Genomic DNA, 20,796 nt, shown 5'->3' on the forward strand with positions numbered 1-20,796 from the left:
TTGATGACTAAATTTGAAGGATTTGAAGCAAATTTGAATAAATAACTTGACTTGTAAAAGTTTTTATTAACTTCATGAAATATTACAAGTATACTTAGTTGTTATAAAAATTATTATTTTATTATAAAACTTTGCCCATATAAAGGCTTGAACACATGTACTTTAATCATATTTTCATATGAACGAAAATGCATTGAGTTGTTAATGTTGGATCGTCTGGTCCCAAATTAAATGAAAAATTTGATTATTAAGAGACTTTGATGTCTACCTATTTAAAGGTTTAGATCCTATATAACTTTATTGAATTGGGTTTGCAAGAAGGAGTTTATGCTACCTAATAGAAACAAAATCAATTAGCATGGTCTCAAATTTACCAAAGTGTATATATTATACAATGTTTTGCAAAATAGCAAATGCTAAAAGTGTAAAAGAAGCATAAAACACGTTGAAACTGTCGTACAAAGACATAGATAAAGCCGAAAAAGCAAAGTTACAATTTTTGAGAAGAGAATATAAAAGGTATGAGATGTCTAACTCAGAAATTGTTAAGCAATATTTTTCTTGTGATACAAACAGACAAAAGTATGAAAAATATTTCCATTAGCAAAGTGGTGAAAAAATCTTTTTGCATTATGCTGATGAAGTATGGTCATATGGCGACTGCAATATTAGAGTCCCACAATATGGATACTATGACGATTGCAGAGTTGTAAGGAACCATGGAAAGCCATATTAGCATAATATTAGAGAAGTTAGAAAAATCAATTGAAGAAGCCCTGAAAAGTCGAGTGAATTTAAACAATGGTGCAGAATCAAGCTGTACATAAGATGGACGAGACCGTACTTTCAATTTTCAAAGTAAAGGTAGAAGAAGTTCCAGAGGCAGAGGTGGTGGCAATTATAGCCATGGAAGTTATAATAATTTTACACCACCTAATCAAGGAAGAGGTGGAATAAATTCCAGGTTTGTCAACTAAAGAAGAAATCGAGACAATTTTTATCAAGAACGAACTAATTTCTACTGCTTTCATTGTGAAAAGTATGGACACAAAGTGGTAGACTGCAAAATCAAAATAATGAATAATAATCAAGCACATGTTGCAGAAAATTAACATCAAAATACTGATGATAATCCGGATATTCAAACTTTATTTTTTACATGTGACTCATATGCTGAAGATAAAAATATATGATACTTGGATAATGGTTGTAGTAATCATATGTCTGGTAGAAAAATTTCTATTGAAGTTTGGTAAGAGTACAAAGATCCCTATTGAAGAAAAAGAACAAATACCAATTAGATTGAATGATTGTTCTCTGAGTTATATTTTTGATGTTTTCTATACTCCTGAACTTGATTACAATTTATTGAGTACGAGGCAGTTATTTGAGAACGGATATAAAATAATTACATATAGTGGATATTTGCATTATATTTGACAACAACAAAAAGTTCATAGATAAAGCAAAGATGACTTCAAATAAAATGTTTCCATTGAAAATTCAACATGTTAATCCTTCTTGCATGAGTTATGTAATAATTTATGATAGCTGAGTGTGGTATATTCAGTTTGTGCATTTTTATTTTTCTGGCCTAAATTACCTGTCAAGAAAAAGACTTGTTTCTGGTCTGCCACAGATTCATATTCCTAATTGTGTTTGTAAAATTTGTCAACTGAAAAAGAAGCACAGAAATCTATTTCCTATAGAAAAGTCATGAAGAGCTTGAAGATTACTTGAAATTGTGCATTCAGATCTTTGTTTTATTAAGATTCTAAGCAATAGTAATAGCAGGTACTTTATCACTTTTATTAATGATTTTAGTAGATATATATGGATATACTTTCTATCGTTATAAAGCATGCTCATATTTTAGTATATAGAAAACATACTCATGTATGTCGCAACAATGGTTCATATTTTAGTATATAGCAGGTATCCAATGAAAGATGTTCGTGATAAAATTTCGAAGGAAGTTTGGAGTGAAAAGAGGTTTTTCATTAATCATTTTCAGAGTCTTTGAGTATATTGCTTATGCCCATATTTTATATCAATTAAGAAAGAAGTTAGATGACAAAGATAAAACGTGTATCTTTAACGGTTATAGCACATACTCAAAAGCATACAAGTTGTATAATCTAGAATCAAAGAAGGTGATCATCAGCAAAAAATATGACGTTTGACGAGAAAGATATTTGAGACTGGAACAGAACGACAGAAAAGCAGCCAATTATAATTCCAAATTCATGTGATGAAGTAGAACAAAGACAACCTAACACAACTAAATAACTAAAATCTTCTAGAAGACCTCAAAAAATATAGACTACCTGCTAGATTGGCAGATTATGAAATTGGCAGTGATGATGATCCATCCGATGAAGAAATTATCAACTTTGCTTTATTTTCAGATTGTGAGCCATTAAAATTTGAAGAAGTCTCTAGAGGCAACAATTGAAAAAAAATAATAGATGAAAAGATTCATGCAATTGAAAAGAATGACATATGGGAGCTGATAGATTTACCATCAGATAAGAAGTCAATTGGAGTAAAGTGGGTTTACAAAATTAAGTACAATCCCAACGATGAAATTGATCGTTTCAAAGCAAGATTAGTTGCTAAGGGATACAAACAAAAATCCAGTATTTACTACTTTAAAGTATTTGCTCCTGTTGCTAGATTAGACACTATCCATATTATTAGTTCACTATCGGCTTAAAATAAATTAAAATACATCAAATGTATATTAAGTCTGCATTTTTAAATGGCACTTTAGAAGAAGAAGTGTATGCTGAGCAACTTGCAGGATATGAAATTTCTGAAGAAGAAGAAGAAGAAAAAGTTTATCAATTGAAGAAAGTTTTGTATAGGTTGAAGCAAGCACCAAGAGCGTGATACAAGAAGATTATTTATTCTTTTTTTCACTTAGAATGGATTCAGAAGATATCCATTTGAACATACTCTTTATATCAAGTTTGTTGAATCTGGATAAATCTTAATCGTGTGCCTTTATATTGATGATTTGATCTTTACTCGCAATAATTTGAAGATAATTGCAGAATTCAAAAAGACTATGATAAAACAATTTGAAATGACAAATATGTGTTTGATGTCTTACTTCCTCGACATCAAAGTCGTTTAGAAAGATGACGGAATCTTTATTTCACATAAGAAATATGCAAATGATATTTTGAAGAAATTTCAGATGGTACATTCCAAATCAGTTCTTATTCCAGTCGAAGAAAAGTTTAAGTTGTTGAGAGGAGATAAAGGAAGAACAGTAAATTCTACTTATTACAAAAGCTTGATTAGAAGTCCGAGGTACTTAACTGCAACTAGACAAGATATTGTGTTTGGAGTTGGATTGCTTAGCAGATTTATGGAGGAGCCTTATACCAACCATTTGCAAATAGGGTTGTCAAACGGGCGAACCCAAACTATTTAGGCTTGACCCGTTTAAGTTCGCTTTATTCGCGGGTCATAACCTTTTAGCCTAGACCTTTTATGGCGAGCCCGATGGGTTAAATGGGTTGGTCCGTTTATCCTTTTATTTATATTTTGAAAAATATTTTGACAAGACATATCACTTTTAGGTTAAAAACTTAAATAAATAGTATTTTTTTTAGTTGATGGATTAGATTTTCGGGTTGAATCGAGAGAAATGTCAATTAAAAATGCTACTTTTTAAAAAAATAAATAAATGGACCGCCGGTTTAGCTGGCGGACTAGCCCATTTAACCTTTCATTTTTTCGGGTTAAACGGACGGGTTAATCGAGCTCAGCCCGTTTAACCTGAAATTTAAATGAACTTAATTTTAGAGGCAAGCCCCACCCATTTAAATGGGTAAATGGGCTGGCCTTATAGTTTAGCCCATTTTGACGGCTATATTTGTAAGCGGCAGAAAGGATTCTTTAATATATCAAAGGTACTTTAAATGATGGTATTTTTTATGAATATACTAATAAAATAAATATTGTTGATTACATTGATTGGGCTGAAGATATTGAAACAAGAAAAAGTACTTCAAAATTTGTATTTCATCTTGGTTCTGGTGTAATTTTATATTCTTCGAAAAAATAATCTGTAATAGCATTCTCTACGGTAGAAGCAGAATATAAAGCAACAATAAGTTATGCAATGCAAGCAGTATGGATAAAAAAAATTCTTGAGAAATTGAACAAAAAATAAAGTACTTCAATAACGATATTTTGTAATAATAAGTTAGCTATTGCACTTTGTAAAAATTTTGTGTTTTATGGAAGATCGAAATATATTGATATTCAGTTTCACATAATTAGATAATTAGTGAATAAAAAAAAAATTTTGATTGAGTATTTTCCTACTAAAGACTAAGTACAGTTATAGATATCTTTACAAAATCAATAATTAATTTTGCAAGTTTAGTTTAAAGAATACAATGTTAGAACATTTAAAAATAGTACAAATATAACATACTAGAGGTCATAATGTGTCCAAAACGGACTACACATGCAATGAGAATGTGACAAAAACAATAATATGAAGAATAGAGTCGCAACCAATTTTATTACAGGAAAAATCGGATAAAACTGTTAGTTTGCAAAAAATTGATATTTTGAAGATATCTAGAATTTTGATTATGCACAAAGAAGGGCGAAAACCTAATTTCAGTGCATACTTAATACATCTATTTAAAACGATTATCTTTTGAATATATTATGTCAATTATTTATGCTTTAATTAGTATTTATATTTTTTGTTTTTTTTTTCACAAATTGCAATAAAAGGATATTATTTACACAAAAATAATAAATATGAGCAAAAATTTAAGAAACTTGCTTTTTTTTTAATGAATATAATAGATGAGCGTTAGCAAGCCAGCAATTTTTATGATTTATAGCCATTAAATAGTCATGAATAATGATTTTAATAGTGTAAGATTGGTGTGAGATTTTATCCCATGACTCACTTTTTTTTGCTGGTTACATGCTGACCAAAATTTAATAAAATTGCTGGCCCATATTAATCTATAAAAAAACCTAAACTAAATGCAGTGACATCCCTAATAAATAGTAGAAAAAAATGTATTGTTTAATTATAAACTGGAGCTTGTTATTTATTTACTTCTGACCTTTTTTTAATTATTTTATTGATTTATGTTACCACGCGAAACCAAAAAAAAAGGAATAAAAAAACAAACGGATCAAAATGTCATCAAAATTCAAAACCCGTTGTTCTTATAGTAATCCCAAATACCGTCACAAATAATAATAATAATAATAATTTATATGCTAAATATCAAATAACAATGATGATGAAAATCTAGGAAATAGAATAAAAAATTTAAGTGAGACATATATATTTTAGAACAACTAAAATAACACTGCACAAAAAAATAATTGACCAACGATACTAAAAAAAAAAAAAGAAAGATAAAATAAATAAGTATATGGCCTACATGCACTAAAGATAAAATAAAATTTTTAGAACATTCTACTACGAGAGTGGCAACAATCTTTTTAAATTTGTTTGTGCAACTACATACATTATATTTTTTTTCTTTTACGGTAAATTATATAATAAAAATATAAGTTTGTAGATTTTTTTTGTAAGATTAAATAGTACTTAAAAAATTAATATTTATATTTTAAACAACAATGATATAATAAAAAATAATTATAAAATAAATTTATACTCTCTTTATATAATTTTAATCTATATAATAAAATATTTTTTTTTATATTTTATAAATATATTTATTATCTTTACTTTTCTGTTGATACACTATTTTCCTTTATTTTTCTTACTTCACATACATTGTTTTTTTTTATTATTATTCTATGCCTTATTCACTTAGAATACTTGCAACACAAGTACACAACTCAAACATATATCCAGGTTATCCAGGTTTGAACTTATTCTATTTAAAATATTAGCAAAAAAAATATTAAAGGTAGTTTTTATTGATGAAGAAGCAAAAATAGTATAATTCTTTTTTTAGAGTTTATCTATTCTATGTTCTAAAAACATATGTTAATAAGATTATAAAATAAAAAAATTATTAAAAATATAAAAAATTTAAAAAAAAATGACAAATTAGATATCTAACTTTTTGATTCACGAACATTTAAGTTTTTAAAAATTTAAAAATATATTTATATTTTTGACTTTTTTAAATTAAAATGTGGTGGACACATTGATTCCTGGGTCTAATTTGTCTCATTTTAAAAACTCTTTCACATATATATTCGTATTAACCAGGTCAGTACAATGGGAGTCACATTTAATTTTTTCGTTGGGTATGATAAACTCATGTGAACATGAAAGATCGATATATCCAAATTTTGAAAATGTTAGAGTCTTAAATATATTTTTAAATTATCGAGAACTTAAATGTTCACGAATCAAAAGGTTAATGATCTATTTATCTTTTTCTCATTTAAATTTTCAATATATTTATTTTGTAGTTATTAAATGAAAATATTTAAATTTTTCACTAATGATAAATTTTTCATGTATCCTTAAAATATGTATTAGCTAAATCTTTTTTTTTATGGGTGAACTGATGAATTTATTTTAGGAATATTACATGATAAAATAAAAAATAAAAAAAATTGCGTTCAGAAATTTAAAATATTCCTAATATTGAATATGTCTATTTTGCTTCAGATTTTGAACGATCACTTTTCTTCTCCAACTTATTTTTTTTATTAACTGTGATATTCTCTCCAAAAATATTTTTTTAAGTAATTTTTTGTTTTGTTTTTTTTACAAATTGCAATGAAAGGATATTATTTACACAGGAATAACAAATAAGGGCAAAAGTTTAAGAAACTGGCTTTTTTTTTTTTTGAAAGAACATAATATATCTATGAGAAAAATTAAACTAAACGTAGTGATATCTCTAATAAATAGTAGAAAAAAATGTATTGTTTAATTATAAACTGGAGCTTGTTATTTATTTACTTCTGACCCCTTTTTTAAATTATTTTATTCATTTATGTTAACTCCAAAAAAAAAAGGGTCAAAATGTCATCAAAATCCGTTGTTCTTATAGTAATCCCAAATTCCAAGGTACCGTCACAAATAATAATAATAATTTATATGCTAAATGACAAATAAGGGAATCTGGGAAATTAACAGAAAATTTTAAAAGAGAGATGCATGCTTTGGAAGTTGTGGTCTACATGCACTGGATAATCGACGGACGGAGAATCCAAGAAAGAAAAGAAAAAAAAATGTGATGTACATGCACTGGATTATTATGGCACTTGTATTGTTGTGCTATACTTAACTATACCAAATGGTAGTGCTGGTAATGGATAGGATAGGATAGGGTAGGGTTTGGATTCTACCCTAATTCTATTTGCGAGTTAAAAATTTTATTAAAATTATATCTTATCCTACCCGCAGGTTGAAAATCTATCAACCCTAATCTTACTCGCACCTTAAAATTCTAAATTCTACTCTATCTTACCCTACCTGTAGAAATATCACTTTTTTATGAATATTACATGATAACATGAGAAAAAAAATTGAAAAAAAATTGCGTTCAGAAATTTAAAATATACCTAATATTGAACATGTTTATTTTGCTTCAGTTTTTAAAGTATCACTTTTCTTTTCCAACTTATTTTTTGTATTAACTGTGATAGAGAAAGTTTAGGGACCAGTAATTTTTGTGTTTTGTGACCATCACTTAACCATAAAAAAAGTGAATGATTTTTTATCATTGAATATAATCTCACAGCATTAAAAATATTATTGATGACCAATTGATAATTACAAAATATAAAAGTTATTGACTTCCTAACACTCCTCAACTTAATATTCTCTGCAAAAATATTTTTTATGTAGTAAAAAAAATTAGCTTCTTAAGTTGTTTTGCTTTTATGTATTTTCTAATTTTGACCCTCTCCTTTGCTTGTGATGCTTTTAAGAATTTATAGAGCATGAAAGATATTTGATATGATTGTACTCCCATATCTTCTAATTCATTTCTTCATTTATTTAAAAACTTTTGATAGATTAAAAAGTGACCGTTGATGCTTTATACCTTCATTTTGTAGCGTACTACTTAATCATGATCATAACACATGCAGCAGGTTTAATTTGCATGTTTGTTGATTGGATGTCACAGAGGCAATTTTTGTCTTGAGCCTTCGTTTTTGGAGAATCTGGGAAAAGTAAGACACATGCTTTGGAACACTGCAAAAGAAAAATATTTGACGATAACTCCAAAGAAAAGAAAGAAAAGAAAGACTTAATTAACTATGAAGAAAATGGCAACAACCAACAATCTTTTCAAATTTGTTTATGTAAACTGCAAACACATTAATGATAACTTTTATAATATATTTCCAATAAAATACAATTATGAAGAAGATATATAATAATTAAAATAAATTTACCAATTAAATCCTATAATCTAAATTTAATTCAATAAGTTGGTTATTTACATGATATTTTAGATAATTAAAAATACTTTAAATATTTTGGCGTAACATTATTTAAATATTGCAACTTAATTATTTGTATTTTGTTGTATATATTGTTATTAAATGCTTATAATTAATTATGAGAGCATCTTTAATATTAGTTTTAATTTCATTTTATTTTAGATTTTACAAAAATATTTGTGAGATCATATGTTATAAATAGTGATTTGAAACTAAAAATAAATTTTGTTTTTCTAATACTTAATATTAGTTTAATTAAAATTTTATATTATTTTTAATTATTTCATCAACATAATTATATAATTAAGTACCAAAATTTTATTTTAAGTCTCTGAAAATATAAAATATTTAAGTTTTTGACCTCTTCAAAATCTGGATATATTTATCCGAGTCTAATTTGTCTTATTTTAAAAACTCTCTCACGTGTACTTTCGTATCAATCAGGTCAGTATAATGAGTCATCTTTAATTTTTCTGTTGGATCTGACAAACCCAAATAAATATGAAGGATCGATATGTCAAAATTTTAAAAAGGGTAGAAACTTAAATGTATTTTTAAATTCTCCAAAACTTAAATGTTCGCAAATTAAAATGTCAATGATCTATTTATTATTTTCTCATTTAAATTTTTAATGTATTTATTTTATAGTCATTAAATAAAAATATTTAAATTTTTTCATTAATGACAAACTTATCATGTATTTTTAAGATACATATTAGCAACATTTTTTTTTAATAGGTGAACCGATGATTTCTTTTAATGAATATTACATGATAAAATGAGAAAAAAATTGAAAAAAAAATTGGGTTCAAAAATTTAAAATATACCTAATATTGCATACGTCTATTTTACATCAGTTTTTGAAGTGTCACTTCTCTTCTCCACACTTTTTTTTTTGTCCTAACTGTACTATTCTCTGCAGAAATATTTTTTGTTTTAGTAAAAAAAATTTGCTTCTTAAATTCCTTTGCTTAGTATTTTCTAATTTTTGGCGCTTATATATTTTTTAATTGTTGGCCCTCCCCTTTACTTTTGATGCTTCTTAAGAATTTATAGAACATAAAAATATTTGACATGATTGTACTTCCATATCTTTCAGCTCATTTCTTTGTTTATTTGAAATTTTTTGACAGGTTAAGAAGTGGGTGTTAATGTGTTTTTTTTTTTTAAATCAGATAATTTTATTTATAAAATAAAAGAAATATATAAGTGTCCATATATCAGATAAATAAATAAAATAAAAGACTTTTAACATTCTACTGTAGAAATAACATCATATAATAATCTAATAAGAGAAATAAAAGGTAAAGTGCTTATCAATTAAGAAGTGAAAATTTGTTAAAGTTCTTTCAACAGCTTCAAAATCGATGTTATTATCTCTTTCACACTGAAATTGATACATTATAAAAAATGAACCCGTTCCTAATCTTCCACAAAGACCAGCTTCGTTCAACGGATAATTTCATTATTGATGTTCTTCTTCTCTTGCTATCATATCTTTTTTTTTTTTTTGGACATTTTTCTCAATAGGTTTAATTCGCATGTTTGTTGATTGGGTGTCTTAGAAGCAATTTTGTTGAAGTCCAATAAAAAATCTTGAGCCTTCGTTTTTGGTCTTCAGGAATATTGGGCTATATTGGCCAGACTTCTTCTATTTTTCTTCTAATTTTTCTGTTTTCTTTTTTTGGTATCGATAGAACTGAATGTTTTTTATACAGAATAATAAGTGCAAACTAAACTATCAACTACTCTCTGGGTGCAGGGTTCTGGGCCTGGGCGGGTACGGGTTGTGGTCCGGGTCAGTCTTCTGGCCCATGGCCAAGTCCAAAAAAAAAAACTATCAACTACTCTCTTTTTTTTTTTGGAAAATATTATCTTGGATCGGACAAAATTTGGTATTCACTCACACGAACATTGAAAAAATTTGAAATCAAATTTAATTAAAAGTAAAAATTAAATTAGATAGTAAAAACTACAAGAATGTAAGTTATTTTTTTAGTGCAAAACAACATAATATTCATAAAAAAAATGAAGAATTATAAATGAATTGAAAGCTTCAAGTTGATGACTAAACTTAAATTAAAGAATTTAAAGCAAATTTAAATAAAGAATTTAACTAGTCAAAATTTTTACTAAATTCATGAAATATTACAAATTTCATATGAATGAAAATATATTAAGTTATTAGAAATTTTCTTATCTTTTGTGAATGTGTCAGTGAATTTAAAAAATAAAAAATATAATAGTATTATTTAAATGAATGAATAATCTGAAATTATTTGTGTGGATATTACACTTAAAAAAATAGATATAAGATAGAATATGTGTAAGTACATTATAAATTTATAGTTTAACTTTTATTCTACTTTGTTTATTGTTTTGTGTTTTGTGTTTTGTATTTTATTTTGTTTTTTTATAACATATTTCACTTATAACTGTGTTAAATCTTTACTTAAAAAAATATGAGAGTAATTAATTACATTTTATCATTAATTAATTGATAATATGAGATATGTCATTAACTAACCTTATTTGGAAAAAAAAATTGAACTTTAAATAGGAGGGTTTGATCATTAGATAAAATTATAAAATCAATTTGATTATTTTCTCCATTTATAGACCAAATTGATTATTAGATAAAAGTTGGAAACTAATTTAATTATTATTCAATTTAGTAACCAATTTAAAATATTTTATGTTATTAAATTTTAATATATGTTTAATAACTTACGATTAGAATAATCAAATTTTAACTGCTTTGTTGGAATATAAATTGATTATTATCGTATATTCACTACAAGAAATACTATTATAATCGACAGCCAAATCGACGGCGCTAGCCATCGCTTTAAAACGGGTCGATTTTTTAAAAATATAATAAAATCGACGGCTTCTCAGGTTGTCGATAAACTTTTAATAAAATCGACAACCATTGTGTCGATAATATAAAATTATGATTTTTACATACTTAAAAAAAGCGACACCCAGGCTGTCGATAATATTATTTAAAATCGACGACCCAAGTGTCGATATTTAATTTATTAAAATTGACAAATTAACTGTCGATTTAATTATTAAATTACCGATAACAATATCGTCTATTTTCTCTTTTTTTTGTCTATTTTAAATTAAAAATTGACAACATTGCCTTTTATTTTTGTCTATATTAAATTTAAAAATCGACAATAATGCCATCGATTTTAATAACCAATTTTTTTTTTAGTTTTTTCCATTTGAAAATAGTAGATAATTAATACAAATAAATTTTTAAATATAAAAATAAAATTTATACTAAATATTAGATAATGAGGTAAATACATTTTAAAATATAGAGATAAAATTTATTCTAAATATTATATAAGATAATGAATTTGCAAACTTATCAAGATAATAAATAATCCTCTAATATAAATATTCAAGATAAGATAAATAATTAAATTTAAATTTATATTCATTTAAATCACAATCCACTAATAATACAACTGGTATACCCTATAATACAAGTACTGGTACACGAAAATTTTAAATTGCAATAAAAAAAAGTGCAAAAAATGGCTCTCTGTTGGCAGTTTAAAATAAACCTTAGAAACATTGAAGTAAAAAGCTTTTAATTTTGAAATTATTATTGACTATATAGAGTATTTTATTTAAAATTTGAATACATGCATGTATTTACTTAAGTCACTTAAACATTACAAATTTTTATAGTACTTTTAACATTTTTTAAACTATTTTTTTTTTAATATTTTGCATGAAATAAAATATTTTTTTGTGATATAATTTAAATAAATTTATTAAAAAAATTAATAATCTAAAATAAAAAATTTATATTTTATATTCCATGCATTACAAAAAAAATTGAACTAAACTATATTTATAGGGTATTTCATTGATAATTCGAATGAGACCAATTTAAATTACCTTCGGCTGCTACTTGGTGGTAATTCCAATTAGTCCACTTTAAATTAGAGCTGTATTCACATGCATTTTCACATGCATGTAATTCGATTCACTCTCATTCGAATTACTAAAACATTTCGTCCATACATAATTCAAATTGTACTGCTTTGAATTAGTATTGAATTTTAAAATTCGATGGGTCTCGTTCGAATTACATCAAAATACTTGGTAAATCTTTGTAACATTTTTCGTTTTGGTAGATATGTGTAATATTGGCTTCCAATTAATTTATATATGCATCTTGACTTATAAATAACTAATAATATAAATATAAATATAAAATCTATCCACATTTTTCGTTTTCAAAAATATAAATATAGATAAGTAATAATAAATTATTAATCACAATATATAATAAATTATAAAATATACATAAATAATTAATAAAAAATAAACAATCAATCAAATACTACTTACTAAATAAAAAAAATCTTACATGATCAATTGATATTCTATAGATCACATGTTGGTCATGCTACCTAATCAATCTGTAATATTTATCTATCATAAAAATACATACCTGCATTCATATACTGAAAAAATTTCAATGCATGTATGTTCTCCAAATTCAACGACCGCATGAAAGTAGGCTTTACAAACGTATGCTGGTTTACTAGTGCATTTGCCACCTCTGTCACATCTGCCTTCATAGTGCCGTTAGCCTGATCTTTGTCTCCACCCGGATCAACGACCTCATAGTTACTTTCAAACTCCTCGTCGATGAACGATATCTGTGAGGGAGTTTCCATATACACTAAAAACATATCTTGCATGCTTGCTTCATCGGTTACATATTTGGTTTGAAACTGAATGAACCCACCAAATACGAATATAGGATACCTGTACAAAATGCACGACACTCTCCTAGATATTTGAGAATTCATTTTTCTCACAAATTACACCTTTTGATTCTTCAAATGACAATGTGAGTGAAATAACGATATCTAACGGATTTTCACACACAAATTTCACTCATTCAACTGTTTATAACAAAATCTGTCTATGATAATAAACTTTTAACATCACTCTATCATCCATTATGATACATTCACATCAAAAGCTCTCAATCTTAGTAAAATTGGTGTTGAAACAATGAAGAAGAAGAAAGAATCAGAGGGGTTTGAGAAGAGAGAATTGAGAGACAAAGAAAAATGGAGACTTCAGCTAATAGTGAGTATATATAAAAACAGAAATCGGATAGTCCGACCGCTCTTTAGCCGGTTTAAATTTTATAAAGAACTAAAATCGGACCGTCCAATTTTAGTCATATACGAATTCAAAATTATAGCATGCATGAAATCGGACCGTCCGATTTTAGTCATATACAAATTCAAAATTATAGCATGCATGAAATTGGACCATCTGCTTACCATATTCAATTTTTTTTGCACACACAAATTGAACCGTCCGATTTGTGTTCCCCTTCTGCTGCAAAAAAAATGAACGGTCCGACTTCTTCCCCCTAACTTCGAAAATCTAATGCCGTCACAACACTCTATTAACCCCTCGTACCTCCATAACTCAGCGTTACACACACTTCATTGTCATATTAAAAATAAGGAAAAGTCTAGGGAACTAATTCTCTAACTAGCCAATTTGAACAATTCAATTAATTATATTAATGGTTCGAATCCCGCCTTGTGCATGCAGCAATCCATTGGCCAGCGGCAAACCCTTAAATGGAGCTCAGTACCGCGACGGATTATTCTTTGACCTGCCGGGTTGAGGGATACCGTGGGAAACCAAAAAAATTAATTATATTAATTTTAATTTATTAATTAATTTGAATCATCCTCATTAATGATTATTTTAAAAAAATAGGATTTGCAATTAATTGCCTAATTGGAACATGATTCACGGTCCTATTAGGACTCTTCCTCTTTCTACACATTAAGTGTGTTGTTGTGCTTAATTCATTCCGCCGACGTCCTCAACAACGTGAAGACCGAGGCCCACCTCTACTGTGCTACGCTGTTCTTGCCACCTTTTGTGTTATTGTTCCTGATCGGGGTTCCATTGTTGTTCATTGTTTGATTACGTTCCGCTGCAAGGACCAGCATGCCGCGTGACCACCGAATCCCCACCTCCGCCGTGCTTTGTTGTTCTTGCCGCTATTAGCGTTACCGTTCGTCATCGGGATGCCATTGTTGTTCATTGCTTGATCACCTTCCGCCGCAAGGACCACCACGCGGCTGCATCTTTGACCGAAGTCGTTCGCGGTGGTTAGAGAGTTTTTCCCGTCTAACTGTTGTACGCAAAGAAGTCGACGTCGCAGTATACGGCTTCCGATAGAGAGCATTTGTCCATGGACCAATCAATTTCAGAACAAAGATTGAATAGCCCGTTCGTTGATGTGAGTGATAATAATTCAATGGAAGGCTCTGAGGTTGCAATTCAATCTGTTTCCAATGTACGTGGGGGAAAGAGGATGTTGTTTCGTTTTTTTTTCTTTTCATGCAAGTGAATTGTATTTGGTTAGTCTCGTGTGAATTTTTTTTATATACTAAGTGGATACGTTTTTTTTTAGCTAATGCATTTTTTTATTTACGATTTGGAGATTTTTTTTATTAGTTTTGCATGATTTTTTTCTTATGTTTTGTATGTTTTTTCCTTTAGGATTTGGATGATTTTTTTATTAGTTTTGAATGATTCTTTTTTTTGTGTGTGTTTTGTATGTTTTTTTTTAGAATTTGGATAAATCTTTATCTTATATTTTATTATTTTTTTTAGAGTTTGGACATTTTTTTTAGAAAGAGAAATTAGAATTTGCTTGATAAATAGTAAAAGGTAAATTAGAGTAAGAAGAGGTAATTAATAATCGTTAATTTTGTATCCTTTAAAAATTAAAATTTAAATAATCATCAATGAATGGCAATTAATGAGTATAGAGTGTAGTTCAAAAATATTTGTTGGCTATATTCATGTTGGTTTTCTAGCGAAATTGTAAAAATAATGAGCCATATGATGGAAATATGGGAAACTAACTAAAAAATTGAAAAGTGAGACATGCATGCTTTGGAACAAGTAAATAATACTGCACAAAAAAATAATTGACCGACAATTTAGAACAAATTTTTTTTGGTCTAAATTAAATGTGAAATTTAGAAATTATGTCTAAAATCTAGCGTATAGAATGACTTTCTTTATTTAATAGGTTTAATGGATTAAGAAAATGTATGATTTCTCGTTACTGATACCACATATCAGTATTAGTTCAAAAATAATTTTCAATGTAAATTTTAATTTTAAATGAGTTTAGTTACTGTACTGGTCAAAAGTGATACTTAAAAAATATTTTATTAATATTATGGAAATCAAGAATTATGTATGGAATTTAGTTATATTTCAAGAATCTTATTTTAATTTTTATCATTTATTACTTAAAAGTAGAAATAAAAAAAAAAGTGGGACTCAAAATAAAATTTAGGCACATAACAAAAAACTTATTTTATTTTTTTTATTTTTTTGTCTAAATTAAATGTTTTAAAAAATTGTATCTGAAATCTATGGGCATACTAAGAACCTTAGTTTGTTCTTTTTTAATTTTTTTTATCTAAATTAAATGTGAAATTTAGAAATTATGTCTGAAATTTAGCGCATAAAAAGATCTCTTTATTTAATAGGTTTAATGGATTAAGAAAAGGTTTAATTACTCTATTGGTCCTTATAGTTTTGCAAAAATTTTTAATTAGGTCCCTATACCTTTTTTTCTTTTAATTGGGTTCCTACACCAATTCTTTTTTAATTAGGTATCTCTTAGCAGTAATTGGCTTATTAATTGTACAGGAACCTAATTAAAAAAATTGGTGCAAAGATCCAAATAAAAAAAAAGTGTAGAAACCTAAGTAAAAAAAAAAAAAATTAGTGTAGGGACTCAATTAAAAAGAAAAAAAATATAGAGACCTAATTAAAAATTTCACGAAACTATAGGAACCAACAGAGTAATTAAACCTTAAGAAAATGATATAGTTTCTTGCTACTGATACCATATATCCTTATCACTTTAAAAATAATTTCTAATGCAAGTTTTAATTTTAAATTAGTTTAGTTACTGTACAGGACAAAAATGATACCAAAAAAATATTTCATTAAAATTATAAAACTCAAGAATTATATATAAAATTTAAACATATTTAAATAATTTTATTTTAATTTTTATCATTTATTACTTAAAAAGTAAAAATTAAAAAAAAAATGAGACTCGATATAAAGTTTAGGCACATATATAAGAGGAAACCTTATTTTATTTTTTTATTTTTTTGTCTAAATTAAATATTTTTCATAAATTATACCTTAAATCAATGTGCATAAAGGAATTTTATTTTTTTTTATATGTTTGTCTTTTTATTAGAGATATCCACTGATTATTTGAAATTTAGGCACATTCAGCAAATCTTATTTTATTTTGTCCAAATTACTTAAAAGGTAGAAATAGAAAAAAGTGGAACTCGATATGAAATTTAGACACATAACAGAAAACCTTATTTTATTCTTTTTTAATTTTGTCTAAATTAAATGTAAAATCCAAAAATTATACCTGAAATCTATGCGTATAGAAGGAACCTTATTTTATTTTTATTCATCATATATTGTCTTCTTATTAGAGATGTCCCTGATTCTTTGTGAATAAGAAGAACATTTATAGCTATGACTTTTTCTAACTTCAAATAAATAAATAAATAAATAAACATTATCTAACTTTATTTAATAGGTTTAATAAATTATGAAAATGATACGGTTTCTTATTATTGATACTATATCAGTATCACTTAAAAAATAATATTCAATACAAGTTTTAATATTAGATAAGTTTAGTTATTGAATAAGTCAAAAATGATACCTAAAAAATATTTTATTAAAGTTATAGAATTCAAGAATTATTTCTAAAATTTAGGCACATTCAACTAATCTTATTTTAATTTTTATCATTTTTTATTCAAATTACTTAAAAAATAGAAATAGAAAAAGGTGGGACTCAATAAGAAATTCAGGCACATAAGCAAAACTTTATTTTGTTCTTTTTTTTTAGTTTTTTTTTTTAAATTAAATGTGAAATTAAAAAATTATGCTTGAAATCTAGGCACGTACAAAGATCTTATTTTGTTCTTTTTTATATGTTATCTACTTAGGATTTGGATCCTCTAAAGTTTGAATTTCACTTTAGAGAATAAAGTGTGATCTCTCACCATTGATTTTATAGGTGGGACCAAGAATAAATATGAAAGAGAAACTATTTAAACTTTATTCTCTAAAGTGAAATTCAAACTTTAGAGGATCCAAATCCATCTACTTATTAGAGATATTTACTTATTCTCTCTTAACAAGAAAAATATTCTTGGCTATGACTTTTTCTAGCTTACAAAAAAAAAAAAAAAAACAAGCATCATCTAACTTTATTTAGGGCCATTTCGCAAACTTCAAAAGTAATTTTTTTGAACTTTTAACTTATGAAAAGTAGTAACATTAATGTCTAGTGCAAGTTTCAAAACCAAATTGCAGCTTTTTAAGAAGCTATTTAAGAGCTTATAGATAAGTTAAAAAAATAACTTCTCTCATAATACTACTACTTTTTATCACATTTCTATAAAATAAGGACTTTTAAAACTAAGAATCCAAACACAAAATAACTTATTTATAAGCTACTTTTAATATAACTATTTATTGTTTAAGTTATTTTTTTAAAAGGAGTTTAATTAAGCTATTTATCTAAACTGAGCCTTAATAGGTTTAACTGATTACGAAAATGATACAATTTTTCGTTACTGATATCACATATCAATATCACTTTAAAAATGATTTTTCATGCAAGTTTTAATTTTAAATGATTTTAGTTATTATATAGGTCAAAAGTGATATCTAAAAAATATTTCATTAGAGTTATAAAATTTAAGAATTATGTATAAAATTTAGGCACATTCAAAGAATCTTATTTTGATTCTTATCTTTTTTGTTCAAATTATTTAAAATGTAAAAATAGAAAAAAAATGAAACTCAACACATAATAGGAAACTTAATTTTGTTCTTTTCAATCTTTTATTTAAATTAAATGTAAAATCTTAAAATAATGACTAAAATCTATGGGTATAGAAAGAATTTTATTTTGTTCTTTTTTATATATTGTCTTTTTATTTAAGATATTCACTGATTTTTTGTGAACAAGAAGAACATTCATGGCTATGATTTGTTCTAGTTTCGAAAAAAAAAATCATCATCTAAGTTTATTTAATAGGTTTAATGAATTATGAAAATGATACGGTCTCTCTTATAGATACCAAACCAGTATCACTTAAAAAACTAATATTTAATGCAAGTTTTAATTTTAATTGAGTTTAGTTACTGTAGAAGTAAAAAATGATACATAAAAAATTATTTTATTAGAGTTATAGAATTCAAAAATTATATCTGAAATTTAAGCACATTCAACAATCTTATTTTAATTTTTATTATTTTTTATTCAAATTACTTAAAAAGTAAAAATAAAAAAAATAGGACTCAATATGAACAGGGACATAACAAAAACTTTATTTTATTCTTTTTTTTATTTTTTGTTTAAATTAAATGTGGGATTCAAAAATTATGCCTGAAATTTAGGCACGTACAAAGACCTTATTTTGTTCTTTTTTATATGTTGTCTACTTATTAGAGATATTCACTTATTCTCTCTTAACAAGAAAATTATTCTTGGCTATGACTTTTTCTAGTTTCTAAAAAAAAAAAAGCATCATCTAACTTTATTTAGGACCCGTTTGTAAACTTTAAAAGTATTTTTTTTTTACTTATGAAAAGTAGTAGTATTAATATCTGGTGTAAGTTTTAAAACTAAATTGTAGCTTTCTAAGAAGCTATTTAGGAGCTTATAGAGAAGTTAAAAAACAACTTCTCTCATAATACTACTATTTTTATCACATTTCTATAAAATAAACATTTTTAAAACTAAAAATTCAAATACAAAATAACTTATTTATAAGCTACTTTTAATATAACTATTTATTGTTTAAGTTATTTTTTTAAAAAGAGCTTAATTAAACTATTTACCTAAACTGAGTCTTAATAGGTTTAACTGATTACGAAAATGATATAATTTTTCGTTATTGATATCACGTATCAGTATCACTTTAAAAATGATTTCTCATGCAAGTTTTAATTTTGAATGAGTTTAGTTATTATATAGGTCAAAAGTGATATCTAAAAAATATTTCATTAGAGTTATGAAACTTAAGAATTATGTATAAAATTTAGGCACATTCAAAGAATCTTATTTTGATTCTTATCCTTTTTTGTTCAAATTACTTAAAATGTAAAAATAGAAAAATAAAACTCAGCACATAATAGGAAACTTAATTTTGTTCTTTTCAATTTTTTATTTAAATTAAATGTAAAATTTTAAAATTATGACTGAAATCTATGCGTATAGAAAGAACTTTATTTTATTTTTTTATATGTTGTCTTCTTATTTAAGATATCTACTTATTTTTTGTGAACAAATTCATGGCTATGACTTTTTTTAGTTTCGAAAAAAACAATCATCATCTAGGTTTATTTAATAGGTTTAATGAATTATGAAAATGATACGGTCTCTCTTACAGATATCAAACCAGTATCACTTAAAAAAATAATATTTAATACAAGTTTTAATTTTAATTGAGTTTAGTTACTGTAGAGGTAAAAAATATACATAAAAAATATTTTATTAGAGTTCTAGCATTCAAGAATTATATCTGAAATTCAGGTACATTCAACAAATCTTATTTTGATTTTTATTATTTTTTATTCAAATTACTTAAAAAGTAGAAATAGAAAAAATTGAACTCAATATGAAATTTAGGCACATAACAGAAATCTTATTTTGTTCTTTTTTAATTTTTTGTCTAAATTAAATGTGCAAATTATTCTAAAATCTAAGTTGTAAACAAGAAAATTATTCTTGGTTATAACTTTTTCTAGCTTCCAAAAAAATAAATATCATCTAACTTTATTTAATATGTTTAATGGATTACGAAAATAATACAGTTTTTTGTTACTGATACCACATACCAGTATTACTTTAAAAATAATTTCTCAAACAAGTTTTAATTTTAAATGAGTTTAGTTACTGTATACATCAAAAGTGATATCTAAAAAATATTTTATTATAGTTATAAAATTTAGGAATTATGTATAAAATTTAAACACATTCAAAAGATCTTATTTTGATTTTTATCCTTTTTTTTGTTCAAATTACTTAAAATGTAAAAATTAAAAAAATAAAATTTGGTATGAAATTTAGGCATGTAATAGGGAATTTAATTTTGTTCTGATTTAAATTAAATATAAAATCCAAAAATTATGCCTGAAATTTATGAAAAGAACTTTATTTTGTTCTTTTTAATATGTTGTCTTCTTATTTAAGATATACACTGA

This window comes from Arachis hypogaea, chromosome 20, assembly GCF_003086295.3.
Source record: "Arachis hypogaea cultivar Tifrunner chromosome 20, arahy.Tifrunner.gnm2.J5K5, whole genome shotgun sequence".
NCBI lineage: Eukaryota > Viridiplantae > Streptophyta > Magnoliopsida > Fabales > Fabaceae > Arachis > Arachis hypogaea.